We start from the raw sequence: 19,467 nt of genomic DNA on the forward strand, positions 1-19,467 counted from the left end.
ATTTGTATATTTCTATTAAGCTTAATCTTTTCTAATTTGACTCAATTTTCTAGCCCGTTGAAATCACTTATGGAATTTAACTCCTATATCTCATTAACTATATCTCTCAGATTTGTGTCCTTTGCAAATATGATAAGCATGCTATTTCTAGTCATTTGTAGCTATTCTAGTCATTGATAAAACTGTTAAATAATAGAGGACTTAATAGAGCTTCTTAGAGAACTCTGTTACAGAACGTCCTAGTTCATATGAACAATTATGGTTATCTTTAACTTTTTAACAAATTTCTAATTGTATATAACTTTTTATAAATATCTTTCTACCATGTCCACAGAAATGGCAACAGAAACTTTATCAAATGCTATGCTAAGAACTAGGTAAAAATATGTCCTTGGTATTACTCCAATAGGTCAATTTCTTCTTTTTAGTTTGTTTTTCTTATTATTGTTTGTTTGTTATTTTGTTCTTATACATAGCTGAATTTCATAAATTCTTAAACTCATATAACTTATATAACTCATATAACTTATAGTTTCAGAAAATGGTCTCAGGTACTTAAGGATTAAATGAATTGCCCATAATCAGACAGTAGTTTTCAGAGGTGATAGTTAAAACCAAGTCTTACTAAATCTGAGCCCTGCCCTCTCAGTCAAAAAACTTTGGTTAAAAAGAGGACTTCATGAATTTAAATAGCTTATTTTCACTCTTTTATAAAATCATGTTAACATTTTGTGATCATCAACATTCAGTAAACATTTTTTAAATAAAGCATTCTAAAGTTTTGTTCTCAAATTGATGTCAAACTCATTGGCCTATGAGTTGCAGAGTCCATTATTTTTACACATAAGAAAGCAGTTTTTGTCCTTCTTGAGTGTAGAAATACTTATTCCATTCTCTACAAATCTTTGATCACTTACAGTGGCTTAGAAATCAATTCAGCTAGTTTTTTATGTATTTTTACTACACATTGCTTTATGAATCATGATGGAAGGAAAAATCAGATCAAAAGGGAAAAATCATGAGAGATTAAAAAAAAAACAGGAAAAAAGAAGTGAACATAGTTTTTGTTGATTTAGATTCAGTTTGCTTGTTCCTTTTCCGGATACAGGTGCCATATTTTGTTCAAAGTTTATTGGGATTGCTTTGGAACGACTGCGAAGAACCAAACCTTTCATAAATGATCCTTATACATTCTTGCTGTTATCGTGTGCAATATATTCCTGGTTCTGTTTATTTTACTCAGCATCAGTTCATGTAAATCTTTCCAAGCCTTTCTATAATCAGCTTGTTCATCATTTTTTATAGAACAATAATAGTCCATTATGTTCATGTACCACAATTTGTTCAGCCATGTCTCAATTGATGGGCAGCTACTGATTTTTCAGTTATTTGCTGTCACAAAAAGAGCTGCTACTAACATTTTTCCATATATGGATTCTTTTCCTTCCTTTTTGATTTCCTTGGGATTCAGACCCAGTAATGACACTGCTGGATCAAAATATATGCCCAGTTTTATAAACCTTTGGGCATAGTTTCAGATGGCTCACCAGAAGGGTTAGATCATTTCACAACACCAACAATGCATTAAATGTCCTAGTTTTCCCACGTCCCCTCTAACATTTATCTTTATCTTTTCCTATTATCTTACCCAATCTGAGAGTTATGAGATGGTAATGCAGAGATATTTAATTTGCATTTCTCCAATAGTGATTTAGAGCATTTTTTCATATAACTATAGATGACTTTAATTTCATCACCCCAAAATTGTTTGTTCATATCATTTGATCATTTATCAGTTGGGGAATGATGTTACTCTTATAAATTTAACACAGTATTTTATATATTTTAGAAATGAGACCTTTATCAGAAATACTGACTGTAAAGATTTTTTTCCAGCTTTATACTTACCTTTTAATTTTGTTTCCATTAGTTTGTGTAAAATTTGTTTAATTTAATGCAAAGTTGTCCATTTGTACCTTTCATAATGTTCTCTAGTTCTTCTTTGGTCATAAATCCTTCCCTTCTCAAAAGATGTGAAAGGTAATTTATCCCTTGTTCTCCTAATTTCTTTATGCTATCATCCTTTATGCCCATATCATGTATCCATTTTGACCTCGGGTCAAATGTATGGGATTTGGTATGGGATATGAGATGTAGATCTATGCTAGTTTTTGACATTATTTTCCTGATTTCCCAGAAATTTTTGTTAAATAATGGAATTCTTATTCCAGAAGTTGAAATTTGAAGTTTTATCAAACACTAGATGGTTATAGACTGTAATTATTGTCTTGTGTGTATCTGATCTATTTCACTGATCCATCAGTGTATTTCTTAGCCAATACCAAATGGTTTTGACTGCTGCTTTATAATGTAGTTTTAGGTTTGCTATTGCTAAGCCACCAGCTTTTGTAATTTTTCATTAATCCCCTTGATATTCCTGAACTTTTGTTCTTCCAGATGAATTTTGTTATTTTTTCTAGTTCTATAAAATAATATTTGACAGTTTGATTGGTAGACCAATTAGACAGAATTTTAATTTTTATTATATTAGTTCAGCCGGGCCATGAACAATTGATATTTTTCCAATTGTTGTTTTTTTAATAGCTTTTTATTTACAAGATATATGCATGGGTAATTTTTCAGCACTGACTCTTTCAAAACCTTCTGTTCCACCTTTTCCCCTTCTTCCCCCCAATCCCTTCCCCAGGTGGCAGGTAGACCAATACATGTTAAATATGTTAAAGTATATGTTAAATACAATATATGTATACATATCCATACAGTTATTTTGCTACACAATTGAAAAATTATAAAATTAACTTGAGAAGTAAATCAAAAATGCAAACAGGAAAAAAACAGAGGGATTGTAAATGCTATATGGCGGTTCACACTCATTTCCCAGAGTTTTTTCACTGGGTGTAGCTGGTTCTATTCATTATTGAACAAATGGAACTGATTTGGTTCATCTCATTATTGGAGAGAGTCACCTCCATCAGAATTGATCATCATATAGTATTGTCGTTGAAGTATATAATGATCTCTTGGTCCTGCTCGTTTCACTCAGCATCACTTCATGTAAGTCTCTCCAGGCTTTCGGAAATCATCCTGCTGGTCATTTCTTACAGAACAATAATATTCCATAACATTCCTGCACCACAATTTATTCAGCCATTCTCCAATTGATGGGCATCCATTCAGTTTCCAGTTTCAAGCCACTACAAAGAGGGCTGCCACAAGCTATTTTGTACATACAAGTCCCTTTCCCTTCTTTATGATCTCTTTGGGATATAATCCCAGTAGTAATACTGCTGGACCAAAGGGTATGCACAGTTTTATAACTTTTTGAGCATAGTTACAAATTGTACTCCAGAATGGCTGGATGTATTCACTATTCCACCAACAGTGTATCAGAGTCCCAGTTTTTCCACATCCCCTCCAATATTCATCATTATCTTTTCCTGTCATCTTAGCCAATCTGAAAGGTGTGTAGTGGTATCTCAGCATTGTCTTAATTTGCATTTCTCTGATTGATAATTACTTGGAGCATTTTTTCATATGGCTAGAAATAGTTTCAATTTCTTCATCTGAAAATTGTCTGTTCATATCCTTTGACGATTTATCAATTGGAGAATGGCTTGATTTCTTATAAATTAGAGTTAATTCTCTATATATTTTGAAGATGAGGCCTTTATCAGAACCTTTGATTGAAAATTGTTTCCCTTCTAATCTTGTTTGCATTACTTTTATTTGTACAAAAACTTCTCAATTTCATATAATCAAATTTTTCTATTTTGTGATTAATAATGATCTCTAGTTCTTTTTTGGTCAAAAATTCCTTCCTCTTCCACATGTCTGAGAGGTAAACTATCCTATGTTCCTCTAATTTGTTTATAATCTCATTCTTTATGTCTAAGTCATGAACCCATTATGATCTTATCTTGATGTATGATGTTAAGTATGGGTCAATGCCTAGTTTCTGGAATATTAATTTCCAATTTTCCCATCAATTTTTGTCAAACAGTGAGTTCTTATCCCAAAAGCTGAGGTCTTCGGGTTTGTCAAACACTAGATTATTAAAGTTATTGACTGTTTTGTCCTTCAAACCTAACCTATTTCACTGATCAACTAGTCTATTTCTTAGCCAATACCAAATGGTTTTGGTAACTGCTGCTTTATAATATAATTTTACATGTGCTACAGCTAGACGACCTTTATTTGATTTTTTTTTTCATTAATTCCCTTGAAATTCTTGACCTTTTGTAAGGTTATTTTTTCTAGGTCATTAAAATAATTTTTTGGGAGTCTGATTGGTATAGTGCTAAATGAATAGATTAGTTTAGATAGTATTCTCATCTTTATTCTATTTGCTTGCCCTATTCAAGAGCATTTGATATTTTTCCAATTGTTAAATCTGACTTTATTTGTGTGGAAAGTGTTTTGCAGTTTTGCTCACATAGTTCCTGATTTTCCCTTGGCAGATAGATTCCTAAGTATTTTATACTATTTGTAGTTACTTTAAATGGAATTTCTCTTTGTAACTCTTAAGTGTTGGATTTTGTTAGTGATATTTAAGAATGCTAATGACTTATGTGTGTTTATTTTATATCCTGCAACTTTGCTAAAGGTGTAGATTAGTTCTAATAGATTTTTAGTAGAATCTCTTGGGTTCTTGAAGTATATCATCATCTCATCAGCAAAAAGTGATAATTTGGTTTCCTCTCTTTCTCAACTCTCATTGCCAAAGCCAGCATTTCTAATACAATATTGAATAGTAATGGGCAAGCTTGTTTCACTGCTGATCTTATTGGGAATGGTTCCAGTTTATTGCCATTACATATGATGATTACTGATGTAAAATCATAGATGCTACTGAGTATTTTGAGGAAAAGACCATTTATTCCTATACTTTCTAGTGTTTTTAAAAGGAATGGATGTTGGATTTCATCAAATGCTTTTTTCTGCATCTATTGAGATGATAATATGTTTTTTGTTAATTTGGTTATTGATATAATAAATTATGCTAATAGTTTTCCTAATATTGAACTAACCCTGCATTCCTCATAGAAATCCTACCTGGTCATGGTGTATTATCCTTGGTATGATTTTCTGTAATCTTTTTGCTAATATTTTATTTAAGATTTTTGCATCAATATTCAAATTCATTAGGAAGAATGGTCTATAATTTTCTTTCTCTGCTTCCAACCTACCTAGTTGGAATCAGTACCATGTCTGTGTCATAAAAGGAATTTGGTAGGAGTCCTTCATTCCCTATTTTCCTGACAATAACTTTAATAACACAAGGGCTGCTTCCTCTCTTTCAGAAGGTTTTAAATGAATTCTTTCAATGCCTATTTTTACTTTCTGTTTCTATTACATCTGGGCAGTTCTCTTTGATGCTTTCCTGTAAAATAGTGCCTGGGCTCTTTTTTTCATCATAATTTTCAGGAAGTCAAATAATCCTCAGTTTATAGCTCCTATATCTATTTTTCAGTTCTGTTGTTTTTCCAAGTAGATAATTAACTTTTTTCCTATTATTTCATTTTTTTTTTTATTGAGTTAGACTTAATTTTTCTTTTATGGAGTTGTATGCCTTTTACGTATGCTCTTGCAGAGCTTCTCATTCATTTCACCATTTTTTCTTCTAGCTCTCTTTTAAGATCTTTTATAATTTCTTCTAGGAGAGCCTTGTGTGATGGGGATCAGGTTACATCCCCCTTCAGGGTTTTGTCTGGAGACTGTCTGCTATTAGTCTCCTCAGGGTTGAAAACCTGCTCTCTTTCTGTATAGAAGTTATCTTTTTTTTTTAATAACTTTTTTATTGATAGAACCCATGCCAGGGTAATTTTTTTTACAGCATTATCCCTTGCATTCACTTCTGTTCTGATTTTTCTCCTCCCTCCCTCCACCCCCTTCCCTAGATGGCAAGCAATCCTTTACATGTTGAATAGGTTGTAGTATATCCTAGATACAATATATGTGTGCAGAACTGAACAGTTTTCTTGTTGCACAGGGAGAATTGAATTCAGAAGGTAGAAATAACCTGGGAAGAAAAACAAAAATGCAAGCAGTTTATATTCATTTCCCAGTGTTCTTTCTTTTGGTGTAGCTGCTTTTGTCCATCTTTGATCTGAATTAACTCTCTTTATCAAAGAGATCTACTTCCATCAGAATATATCCTCAAACAGTATCGTTATTGAGGTATATAATGATCTCCTGGTTCTGCTCATTTCCCTTAGCATCAGTTCATGTAAGTCTCGCCAGTCCTCTCTGTATTCATCCTGCTGGTCATTCCTTACAGAACAATAATATTCCATATCATTCATATACTACAATTTACTCAACCATTCTCCAATTGATGGGCATCCTTTCATTTTCCAGCTTCTAGCCACTACAAACAGGGTTGCCACAAACATTTTGGCACATACAGGTCCCTTTCCTTTCTTTAGTATCTCTTTGGGGTATAAGCCCAGTAGAAACACTGCTGGGTCAAAGAGTATGCACAGTTTGATAACTTTTTGAGCATAGTTCCAAATTGCTCTCCAGAATGGCTGGATGTGTTCACAATTCCTCCAACAATGTATCAGTGTCCCTGTTTTCCCACATCCCCTCCAACATTCCACATTATCTTTTCCTGTCATTCTAGCCAATCTGAGAAGTGTGTAGTGGTATCTCAGAGTTGTCTTAATTTGCATTTTTCTGATTAATAATGATTTGGAGCATATTTTCATATGTCTATAAATAGTTTCAATTTCTTCATCTGAGAATTGTCTGTTCATATCCTTTGACCATTTATCAATTGGAGAATGGTTTGATTTCTTATAGATTAGAGTCAATTCTCTATATATTTTGGAAATGAGGCCTTTATCAGAACCTTTGATTGTAAAAATGTTTTCCCAGTTTATTGTTTCACTTCTAATCTTTTCTGCATTTGTTTTGTTTGTACAAAAACTTTTCAATTTGATATAATCAAAATTTTCTATTTTGTGGTCAATAGTGATCTCTAGTTCTTCTTTGGTCATAGATTCCTCCCTCTTCCACAGGTCTGTGAGGTAAACTATCCTATGCTCTTCCAATTTATTTATAATCTCATTCTTTATGCCTAGGTCATGAACCCATTTTGATCTTATCTTGGTGTGTGGTGTTAAGTGTGGGTCAATGCCTAGTTTCTGCCATACTGATTTCCAATTTTCCCAGCAATTTTTGTCAAATAATGCATTCTTATCCCAGAAACTGGTGTCTTTGGGTTTGTCAAACATTATATTATTAAAGTCATTGGCTGTTTTGTCCTTTGAACCTAACCTATTCCATTGATCAACTAGTCTATTTCTTAGCCAATACCAGATGGTTTTAGTAACTGCTGCTTTATAATATAATTTTAGATCTGGTACAACTAGGCCACCTTCATTTGATTTTTTTTTTCATTAATTCCCTTGAAATTCTTGACCTTTTGTTTTTCCATATGAACTTTGCTGTTATTTTTTCTAGTTCATCAAAGTAGTTTTTGAGGAGTCTGATTGGTATAGCGCTAAGTAAATAGACTAATTTAGGTAGTATTGTCATCTTTATTATATTTGCTCACCCAATCCAAGAGCATTTAATATTTTTTCCAGTTGGTTAGATCAGACTTAATTTGTGTGGAAAGTGTTTTGTAGTTTTGCTCATAAAGTTTCTGATTTTCCCTTGGCAGATAGATTCCTAAATATTTTATACAATCAGTAGTTACTTTAAATGGAATTTCTTTTTGTAACTCTAACTGTTGGGTCTTGTTAGTGATATATAAGAATGCTGATGACTTATGCGGGTTTATTTTATATCCTGAAACTTTGCTGAAGGTGTGGATTGTTTCTAATAACTTTTTGGTAGAGTCTCTGGGGTGTATAGAAGTTATCAATAGTTAGTGTTCACTTGGCTTTTTTACTCATTTTTTTAAAAAAGCCCTTAGGGGCTTTTAGGGTCTGCCTTCATGACAAGGAGGTTGCCAGTTTCTTCTATAGAACAGGGATATACAGTAGCTGTCCTGCAAATGGACTGAAATGAGCAGCCAAGCTGCGGAAGTGCCCTGGGAAGAGCCTGCAGCGGAAGTATCTTCCCTGAGAAGCATGGCCAAGCTACGGAAGTTCTACTGCGCTAGACAGAGGCCCCCTCACCTCACTATGCAGAATTGTGGCTGCCCCAGGCAGAGCCCTTTGGTGAGCAAAAGTGTGGCTGTCATGCACAAAAGCCCTGCACTTCAAAATGAAGCTGCACACTTGTGCTGTGGTCCATGCTGAATCACTTCCATGTTGGGTGGGTGTAGCCAGATCTTGTTAAATTATGATATTTTTTAGAGTACATTCTACCTTTGGCATTTGTGTAACTTCTCTGCTGATCTACTGCTTTGCAACCAAAGCAGAGTAGCCAACCTGTGGTAGAGTCCTCCCTTCAAATTCTCCACCTGTGGAGACTGCTCATGCCCCAGTCCATTCAGTGTGCTAGCCTCTGTGTTCTGCCTCCCTGCCTGCGCTGGCCTGCTTTCATAGATCAGGAAAAACCTTTTCTGGCCATCTTCCAGATTATCTTTGGCTGGTATTTTGTTGTACTCCCAATATTCGTGGATTTTACCAGTCAAGCACTATTTTTGAGACTTAATTTAGTAATTAGTAGTGAGGGTAGAAGGGGAGCTTCGAATGATGCGTGTGTTTTCTCCACTATCTTGGCTCTGCCCCTTCTTCCCAATTGTTTAGATTTTATTTTATTTGTGTGATAAATGTTTTGCAACCGTGTTTATAAAGTTCTTGGATTTCTCTTGGAAGGTAGACTGCCAAGTATTTTATTTTGTCTACAGTAATTTTAAATGGAATTTCTCTTTTTATCTCTTGCTCATGGGCTTTATCAGTAATATATAGAAATGCTGATGATTTGTGTGCATTTATTTTATATTCTGCAACTTTGTTAAAGCCGTGAATTTTTTTCCAGTAGATTTTTGAATGATTTTCTTGGATTCTCTAAGTATATCATCATTGCATTTACAAAGAGTAATAGTTTTCTTTCCTCATTGCCTATTCTAATTCCTTTAATTTCCCTTTCTTTTCTTATTGCTAAAGTTAACATTTCTAGTACAATGTAGTGATAATTGTATCCTTGTTTCATCCCTGATCTCATTGGGAATGTGTCCAGCTTCTCTTCATTACAAATAATGTTTGCTATAGATTTTTAGATAGATAATTCTTATTTCAAGGAAATCTCCATTTATCTTTAAGTTCTTTCATGTTTTTTTTTTTTAAATATGAATAGGTGCTGTCTTTTGTCAAAAGCTTTTTCTGCATCTATTGACATTATGATACGATTTCTGTTGGTTTTCAATTTCAATTTCTTCATTTTAAAAATTGTTCATATCCTTTGACCATTTATCAATTGGAAAATGGCTTGATTTCTTATAAATTAGAGTCAATTCTCTGTATATTTTGGAAATGAAGCCTTTATCAGAACCTTTAACCGAAAAAAAAAACTGTTTTCCACGTTTATTGCTTCCTTTCTAATCTTGTCTGTATTAGTTTTCATATATTTTTTCTCTTTTTTGAATCATTTTCTATGAAATTACTAATATGTAAGTGTTTTACAAAATTGCATAAGTATAATCTCTATCTGATTGCTTACCATTTCATGGATTTGGAGAGAGGAAGGGTTAGAATTTGGACATCAGAACTTTAAATAAAAATGTAAAAACATAACAGTTAATAGGCAAAAAGGAGAAATCAATGGCATAGCTATATATACAAGACATCAAAGCAAATGTATATAAAAGATTAATATTTAATAAATGTATGGAAAATAGAGTTAGATTGTAAAAATTAGCAAACAAGTGAAAAAATCCTGACTCTATGCTGACAAGATTAAAGCACATACTAAAAAAAAAAAAAAAAAGTTAAAACTTCTAAACACAAATCCTCAAAGAAAACTATGAATTGGTCATACGACATAAAAGAATTCACAAAGATTTTAAAAACTGAGAATGAGATGTAGAGGAACAACTGGAAATGATGCAAGAAAGATATGAAAACAATTATTCAGCGGCTTGAAATAGGATAGATTGATAGATAGATAGATAGATAGATAGATGTATACAGTTAAACAAAACCAAAAGAATGATAAAAAATAGGTCATGTGAAATATCACACTGGAAAAAAACAAGTAATGTTGAAAATAGAGCAGAAAGCCCAGAAGAGATAATTTAAACAATTATTAGACCTCCCAAAAACATTACCCCAAAATACCCTAGACAGCTTTTTTTAAAAGAAATTATCAGGGAAACTGCCCTAGTATTCTAGAACCAGAGGGTAAAATAGAAATTGAAAAAATTTACTGATCACCTCCTGAAAGAGATTTCCAAATGAAAATTCTCAGAAATATAGGAGTCAAATTTCAGAGCTCTTAGGTCAAAGAGAAAATATTGCAGTTAGCTAGAAAGAAGCAATTCTTGTATTGTGGAGTCATTTTAATAACCAAAATTCACTAGCTTCTATGTTAAAGTATAAGAATGGTAAAGTATGATATTCCAGAATGCAAAAGAGCTAGAATTAACAACCAAGAACCATGCACTGAGCAGAACTAAATATAATTCTTCAGAGAGAAAATGGATATTTAATGAAATAGAGAACTTTCAAGAATTTCTAATAAAAATAGACCTGAATAGAAAATTTGACTACTAAATTAAACACCAAAGGGAAGCATAAAAATATAAAAATCAAAGAGAAATCATGAGTGATTTACTTAATAAGGTTAAACTGTTAATTCCTACATGGGAAAATGATACTTTCAACTCCGAAGAACTTTTTCATTATTAGGACAGATAAAAATACTGTGCATCAAGCAAGGCCACTGGTGTGAGTGGAATATTTTGAATTGATATATTTTTAAAAATAAATACTATTAAGTGTGAGAAAGAGTAATGCCCTGGGAGAAAAAAAAGGGGGAACAGAATGAAATTAATTATATCACATAAAAGAGATAAGAAAGAGCTTTTATAATAGGAAAATGAGAGGTGAAATAGGAGATCCTTAAACTTTACTCTCATCAGAATTGGTTTATACAAGAAATAAAATACACAGTTGAGTAGAGAAAATTATTTTACCCTATAGGTAAGTAGATGGGGAAGGTGATAAGAGAAAGGGCAGAAATGTACTCATAAAAGGAAAACAGATTGAAAGAAGTGGTAGTTAGAAAAAAAAAAAGGAAAGGACATATATGTACAAAAATATAACAGCACTTTTCTGGTGGCAAAGAACTGGAAATTAAGGGAAATGCCATCAATTGAAGAGTATTTGAACAAGTTATAGTATATGATTTTGATAGAATACTATTGTGCTAAAAAAAATGACCTATATGCACAGTTTCACTTTTCATTTGCTTATTTATGTTAAATAGCTGGGGAGATAATCCACTTCTTATCTCTTCAAAAATGAATAAATATCCAGATTTTTAAATCCTGTTACTTTGCTTCTAAGAAGTTTGAAGTTTGAAGGTTCAATTATTAGTTCCAAATCATTTAAAAATTATATAGGGTTTTAGTTAACATTTATTATATATATATATATATATATATATATATATATGTAAGCAAAGCCATTATATCCTTTCTACTTTTGCTAATAGCATGCAAAAGGCTTGTATTTGCACAAGAACATTTTTCTATGGTTTCAATGAGCTTTTAAGTCAAGTGATTTATTTCTTTTATCTTAATTGGTATCATTTAATAGGAAACAATTTATTTTTTTACATTTAAAAAAAGAAAAAAAAGATGAGCTAGATGCTCTTAGGGAAAAAAAAATAAACCCTGGAAATCCTTATATGAACTAAATGCAAATTGAAATAAGTAAAATCAGGACAACATTGTATAGATAACAACAATGATATAAGATGATCAATTGTGAGTAACTTAATTATTTTCAGTAATATATTCATCTGAGACAGCTCTAAAGGACTTATGACAAAAAAAAGCTATGCATTCCCAGAAAAAGAACTGATGGATTTTGAATATAGATTAAAGCAAATTTTTGCTATTTTTCTTGAGTTTTTATTTTGGTCTTTTAATAACATGAGTGATTTGAAAATATGCTGTGCATGACTGCACATGCATTAAATAACCTATATGAAATCACTTGCCTTCCCAATGAAGGGTATGGAGGAAGGGAGAGAATTTGAAAGGAAATTAAAAAAACAAATATTGAAAATCATTTTTATATGTTATTGATTAAAAATAAAATACTAAAATAAAAAGAATGAGGAAGGGTGGGGGGGAAGGAACGATGTCTTCTGATTTGGGAAAGGAAAAGCAAGCATGTTTGTGAGGTGTCATAAATTATGGTTTGGAAAAAATGTTAACTTCTCCACCACCACCACCACCTCTTTCCCCTCCCACAATAACTAGAAATTTTCTAACTAGTAGCTTTCTCAAGACATGAGATGAAAGAGAGCTGGTATTTACATATACAAATAGTAGATATTTGATAAATATTATGGCTAGCTTAAAAATATGTTGTATTAAAATATGTTGAATTTATTGTCTCTCACAATTTCTATCATTTTTCTACCAGCAATGGAATATGCTTTAACTTACATATTTCTGGGACTTATATTTATAAATACAAACAATAAAATGATTTTAAATCAAAATATGTATAGAAAAAGCATCTAGTAATCAATGCATATTTATACAGTTTTACTTCATATGTATCCTTTGATAGAAATATTTTATCTTTATAAACAACACAATTATTATTCCTTACATATAATTCATATTACAAATGATTTCTTCTATTCTTAAAGTAGACATAGAGTAATAAAGCATACCTTTGCTTTCAGGGACTTGTCCATTTCGTACTGCTGCAATTACTGGTACCTACACAACTTAAGAAATTATAGCATCTTAATGTCAGTAAATACAAATTTTGTCTCCATTATTTTGAAAACTTTATATTGGAAAGGATAAAATTAGAATACATAATTGATATAATTATCATAAAATAGACAGAAATTTAAAAAAACTGAAAAGCACTATTATAGTTAATATAATAAATTGATTTTCTGCATTGTATTAAAATATTGGAATTATCTTTTATGCATTTGATCATTTTATTTCCAGTTTCTCATTTTCTTTTTTTTTTAATCAAAGCTTTCTATTTTCAAAGTATATGCATAAATAGTTTTTAATATCCACCCTTGCAAAACCTTGTGTTCCAATTTTTTTCCCTCCCTTCTTCCTAACCTCTGCCTTTAGATGGAAAACAATCCAATATATGTTAAACATGTACAATTCTTCTATACATATTTCCACAATTATCATACTGCACAAGAAAAATCAAATCAGAAAGGAAAAATTCAAAAAGAAAACAAAAGGCAAGCAAACAACAACAAAAAAGTGAAAATAGAATGTTATGATCCACACTCAATCATCATAGTCCTCTGTCTGGATGCAGATGGCTCTCTCCATCACAAGTTCATTGGTATTGGCCTGTATCATCTCTATATTTTCCTGAGGCAAGTGACTTGCACTGGGTCAAATAGCTAGGAAATGTTAAATGTTTGAGGTCAGATTCGAATTCAGGTCTTCCTGACTTCAGGGCTGATACTCTAAATACTGCGCCATCTAGCTGCCCCCTTTGATCATTTATCAATTGGAGAATGGCTTGTATTCTAAGAAATTTGAATTGCTTTTCTATATACTCATAAATGATGTCTTTATCAAAATCCTTGGATGTAAAATATATCTGCTCAGTTTTCTGTTTACCTTCTAATCTTTTCTTCATTGTTTTTGCTTGTACACAACCTTTTTAACTTAATAATCAAAATTATCCATTTTACATTTTATCATGTTTTTCTTTGGCCAGAAATCCCTTCCTTCACCTATCACAGATGTGCTAGATAGACTATCCTTCACTATTCTAATTTCCTTATAGTATCATTCTTTATGTCTAAATCATGAATCCATTTTGACCTTATCTTTGTATTGGGTGTTAGGTGTGGGTCAATGCCTAGTTTCTGCCTTACTAATTTCCAACTTTCCCAGAAATTTTCTTCAAATGGTATGTTCTTTTTCTAGACAATTTCTTATTTTCTACCAATAATTCAATTTAGTACTATTTTAGCTTCTGAATGGATAAAGAAAAGTCTTTATACTGAAAGTAATTTCTTTTTTGGTTTTGACATATTATCATATACCTTGAATCCATCCAAATTACATCTTTTGAATATGATCCCATTACAATTTTTTAAAATATGTTGAAAAGAGAAGTTTAGATATCTTATTAATTTTAGCCAAACTCTCTTTGCATTACTTTTGTTACTAAAATGTGGCTTGGGATGGAAGGGGCAAGGAATGGCATCCCATATTTTACATTAAAAAATTAGACATAAACATAGTCAACATACCAGTTAGAAAATTAATACTACAAAAAATAAAATGTCTTAAAATTAATTTTTATTTTTTATTTATTAAATCTATTTTTTATTAAAATCCAGATACAGTTTTGGGAATACTTTAATTTTGAGCATTTGCTAGTTTAGTTTGTCATTGCAGAAATAAATATGTCTATATCTTTTACTTTTCAGAGTCTGATCTGGAGTAATTGGTTTGACATATATGATTGACACTCTTGAGTTGAAGAGCTTAAGGGACATGATAAGATTTTTCAACAATGCCCCACCAAGATATTTTATTTTAATAACAACATGTCATGCTTTCTTTTAATGTTTAAATGCAAATTTAAAAATTTGCAGGAACTCTTTATTTTTTGTTTTTGTATCTCTAATATGTACCAAGCTTCATGTACACAGTTGACATTCAATAATAGCTTTTTGAATAATTGTTGATTTATGGAGTAAAGATAGAACGTATCAACTTTTGCAAAAAATGTTTAGGAATTTAAAAATCATTGTTCTAAAGCAGCTTTCTTCTTTTATTCCTTTATTTAGATTTACCTAATTTTAAGAAATTTCCAGCTTTCTGCTGGCTCCACCATATTCCACTGAGTTGCCAAAATGAGAAACACAAAAGGAAAAAGTAGAGGGACACAATACATGTATTCTATGCCTTTTCAAAAACATGGTGTTGTCTCCTTCCCATATGGGACTATACAAGAAAGGTGATATTGTAGATGTCAAAGTTATGGGGACAGTTCAGCAAGGAATGCTCTATAAATGTTACCAGGCAAGGCTGGAAGGGTCTATAATACCATAGGCATTGTAGTAAACAATTAAGGGCAAGATTCTAGCCAAGAAAATTAATGTGCATATTGAGAATATTAAGCACTGTAAGAGTAGAGATAGCTTTCTGAAGTCTATAAAGGAAAATGATCAGAAGAAGAAGGAAGCCAAAGAAAATGGCACTTGGGTTCATCTGAAATCTCAGCCTGTTCCACTCAGAGAAACACACTTTGTGAGAACCAATGGCAAGCATCCTGAGCTGTTGCAACCAACACCCAACAAATTCATGACATAAATGACTACTAAACACACACACACACACACACACACACACACACACACACAAAACAAACAATAAAATAATATTAGATTGTGAAAAAAAGAAATTTCCACAAGGAAGGAGAGATTTCTTAGAATATGATCCCAATCAAAGGTATCCCTTTCTAAGAATAAGTCCTGAGTTAATAAATCAGCTTACTCTGTAAATTACTATTTTTAAAAATTTTATTATTTGACATGACCAATGGTATTAGTTTAAATCCCTAACTACCAAGTAAGACATTGCTGAAAAAAAAAGAAAAGAAAAGAAAAAGAAAACACTTCTAATGGCCAGAAGTTTTGGCCTCAAGAACATTATATTTTTTTCAAGTTTTCCTAATTCTCTTATCCCTCCAGTTTTGTTTACTAGTTTTTCATCTATCTTCTGTAACCTTTTGCTCTTTTTTCTTTTAACTGAATGTAGATATTTTCCAGAAAGGTCTTTTTCTCCTTCCCTCCACTCCCATTTCTTCCTTTCCTTTCCTCTCTGTTCTTCTACCCTTCTGCCCAAGCCCCCTCCCCCTTCTCTCTCTCTCTCTCTCTCTCTCTCTCTCTCTCTCTCTGGTGTTTGTCTCTGTCTCTGTCACTCTGTCTCTCTTCCTTCCCTTCCTTCACACTTTTACCTTATTGGGTTTGAAATACTACTTCCGTGAATAGGACTTCAAAATATTCATCTTTATCCATAATCGATCTTCCATGTTTCACATGTATATTTCCAATTCCATAGTTGTGTGTCCAACCACAGCTCAAAATCAGTTTTTCCAAAGCTGAGTTTATTATAGTTTTCCTAATTGTTTCTAAAATTACTTATTCTGAAGCTTTTGGTAATGTTGACTCTATCCTCATTTACTCTGTGGTACCATATCCGCTTTTATATTTACAACCTAAGAGTTCTAGGGCCCTTATCTTTCCTTCACTTTCACATATAATTAGTTACCAAGTATTTTCATCTTAGAAAATGATCATATTCATACCCTCTAAAACTCCCAGTGCTGCCATCTAGCAAAGTTTAATTTACTTAGCCTGTTGTTGAATACCCTACTTTTCCAGTTCTATCTTATAGTGTTCATAACTCGTCCCTCATATCTACTCTTATTGAAACTAATTTTCTGCCTTTAGCCCTACTTTTCTTTTTGCATGGGGTGCTTTTCCTCTACTTTCTTTGCTTAATGATTTCCTTATCCTTTAAAGCACAACTCTTTTTCAAAGACTTTCTTGATCTCCTGTTCAATCAATCAACAAACATTTACTAAATGACTAGTATATTACAAGCATGCTGTGAATACCCAAACAAAAGAAAAAAGAAAAAAAAGAAAAACAACCTTTTTTATTTTATTTTTTTTTTGCTTTAAGAAACTTCCATTTTAATGGGAAGGAGACAATATGTATATTTTAATATCTTCATAATCTTTGCAAAATGAATATAAGACTTTTATAGGAAGCATTTGCCTCTGACAGGATTAGGGTGAAAAAAATCTGGAAAGTGGTGCTTGAGCTGAATCTTGATGGACAGAGATTTGGAGGAAGCACATTTCAAGCATAGGGTGGGGATAGTCATTACAAAGGCAAAGAGAGAGTTGACTGAGCATTAAATGTGCGAAACAGCCATGACTGGATTTTATGATTAAAGAGGAGTCATGGTTAAGAAGCCTAGAAAAGTAATAAGAGATCAAATTGTGTAAAGCTTTATATACTTTATATATTTATATAGGAACGAATGGGCCTATTTCAGCTCAACCATGCTTTTCATCGAGGCATTTGTGATGGTGTCGGTGCAGTTTGGCCTCATAATTGCGGCATCTCCAGTGATTATAATGGCATCAGGTAGTTTTTAATTTGGGGGTGGTTTCTCAGCAGGGTGGGAGTCTGGGGGACGCCATTAAAACAGCAAACTTACATATACCAAACATGAATTTATATTTTATTATAAATGTCATCTGGAGCCTCTGAAAGTTATTCAGTAGAACAAGGAGTTTTGGTTGGAGTGAGAATTGTTCAGATGAAAAATAATTAGGACCTGAACTAGGATGGGGCTTGTGTGAATAGAATGAAAGGGATGTATAAAAGGAATATGGAGATATAAACAGTAGTATTTGTCAGCCAGTTGGCTAGATTATGAACATCTTGATGGCCATTATTTTTTCCTGTATCTTTTTGTGTCATCAGTACTTAGCACAGTATGTGGAAAATAATGACCATTTAATAGAAATTTATTGACTGTGAAATATCAAAAATGCCATGGAGGTTGCGACCCTAGATAAGAATAACAGTGAATTTTAGGAGAGAGAAAGAATTTTGGTGGAAAAGTTGATATTTTCTACTTGGATCATAGTGTGATGCTACACTGAAAGTCAGGAACTATATAAGCAAAACTACAAAACACTTTCCACACAAATAAAATCAGATCTAAACAACTGGGAAAATATTAAGTGCTCTTGGATAGATTGAGTGAATATAATAAAGATGGCAACACTACCTAAACTTGTTGGAATCCTTACAAAGTGTAGTCATTAAAGTTGATAGAGACAATAATTATCTAATTTAGCGTGGTTCAGTATGATTGATCTGATCCTACGAGGAGCACTTGAAACATGGTACTAAGTAGAACCGATAGAAACAATGCTTGTGTTCATACCTTTAGAGAGCTCATATAAGCAAGAAGCTCTCAGGGCCAGAGAACACTCTGGGAGGAAACCCATAATCCCACTCTCGGATCCCACAATCCCACTGTCGGAGAAGGAGCATAAATAGAGCTTCAGTGAGTCAGTCAAGTTAGTTCAGAGAGAATCCCTCTCTCAGAGGCAAGTCAGATTCATTCCAACTTTCACCTTGGTGCTGGCTGGAAATACTTTGGAAGAAGAGAGCCGAAGCTGGCAGAGGCAAAAGATTAGCAGCAAGAGCTCTCAGAACCAAGGAAAGCTGAGGCCTCTAAGAAAGCTACCCGGGTCCAAGAAAGGAGAAAATAAACGTTTGGAATTTATCATTTGGCTGTGTTTGAGGTGATTATAACTTTTAGCTGAAACTAAGGCTGTCTCCAGAAAACTTCCCCAAGAAACCTGCTCCCAGAGAGAACCATCTTATATTTTAAAGAAGAGAACACCACATAAACTAATTTTATTTATTTAGTGCTGTACCAATTAGACTCCCAAGAAACTATTTTAATGACCTAGGAAAACTAACAACAAAATTCATCTAGAAGAACAAAAGGTCAAGAATTTCAAGGGAATTAATGAAAAAAAAAATCAAATGAAGGCAACCTAGCTGTACCTGATCTAAAACTATATTACAAAACAGTGGTCACCAAAACTATTTAGTATTGGCTAAGAAATAGACTAATTGATCAGTGGAATAGGTTAGGTTCACAGGACAAAACAGTCAATAAATATAGCAATCTAGTGTTTGATAAATCCAAAGATCCCAACTTTTGGGATAAGCATTCACTATTTGACAAAAACTGCTAGGAAAACTGGAAATTAGTATGGGAGAAACTAGGCATGGACCCACACTTAATACTGTACATCAAGACAAAGATCAAAAAGGCATAAAGAATGAAATTATAAATAAATTAGAAGAACATAAGATAGTTTTTCACTCAGACTTGTGGAGGAAGAAGAAATTTGTGACCAAAGAAGAACTAGAGATCGTTATTGATCACAAAATAGAAAATCTTGATTATATCAAGTTAAAAAGCTTTTGTACAAACAGAAATAATGCAAACAAGATTAGAAGGGAAGCAATAAACTGGAAAAACATTTTTACAGTTAAAGGTTCTGATAAAGGCTTCATTTCCAAAATATATAGAGAATTGACTCTAATTTATAAGTAATCAAGCCATTCTCCAGTTGATAAAAGGTCAAAGGATACGAACAGACAATTTTCAGATGATGAAATTGAAACTATTTCTACTCATATGAAAGAGTGTTCCAAATCACTATTGATCAGAGAAATGCAAATTAAAACAACTCTGAG

General features: G+C 32.4%; 1 long non-coding RNA gene and 1 pseudogene across 1 annotated transcript in view; both read left to right on the forward strand.

The window, feature by feature from the left end:
- The window catches only part of LOC127540172 (uncharacterized), a 135,119-nt gene that overhangs the window by 55,497 nt on the left and 60,155 nt on the right, over positions 1-19,467 (forward strand). The window lies entirely within an intron of this gene.
- Positions 15,016-15,515, forward strand: LOC127540171 (60S ribosomal protein L21-like; annotated as a pseudogene).

The sequence above is a fragment of the Antechinus flavipes genome, chromosome 6, assembly GCF_016432865.1.
Source record: "Antechinus flavipes isolate AdamAnt ecotype Samford, QLD, Australia chromosome 6, AdamAnt_v2, whole genome shotgun sequence".
Classification (NCBI taxonomy): domain Eukaryota; kingdom Metazoa; phylum Chordata; class Mammalia; order Dasyuromorphia; family Dasyuridae; genus Antechinus; species Antechinus flavipes.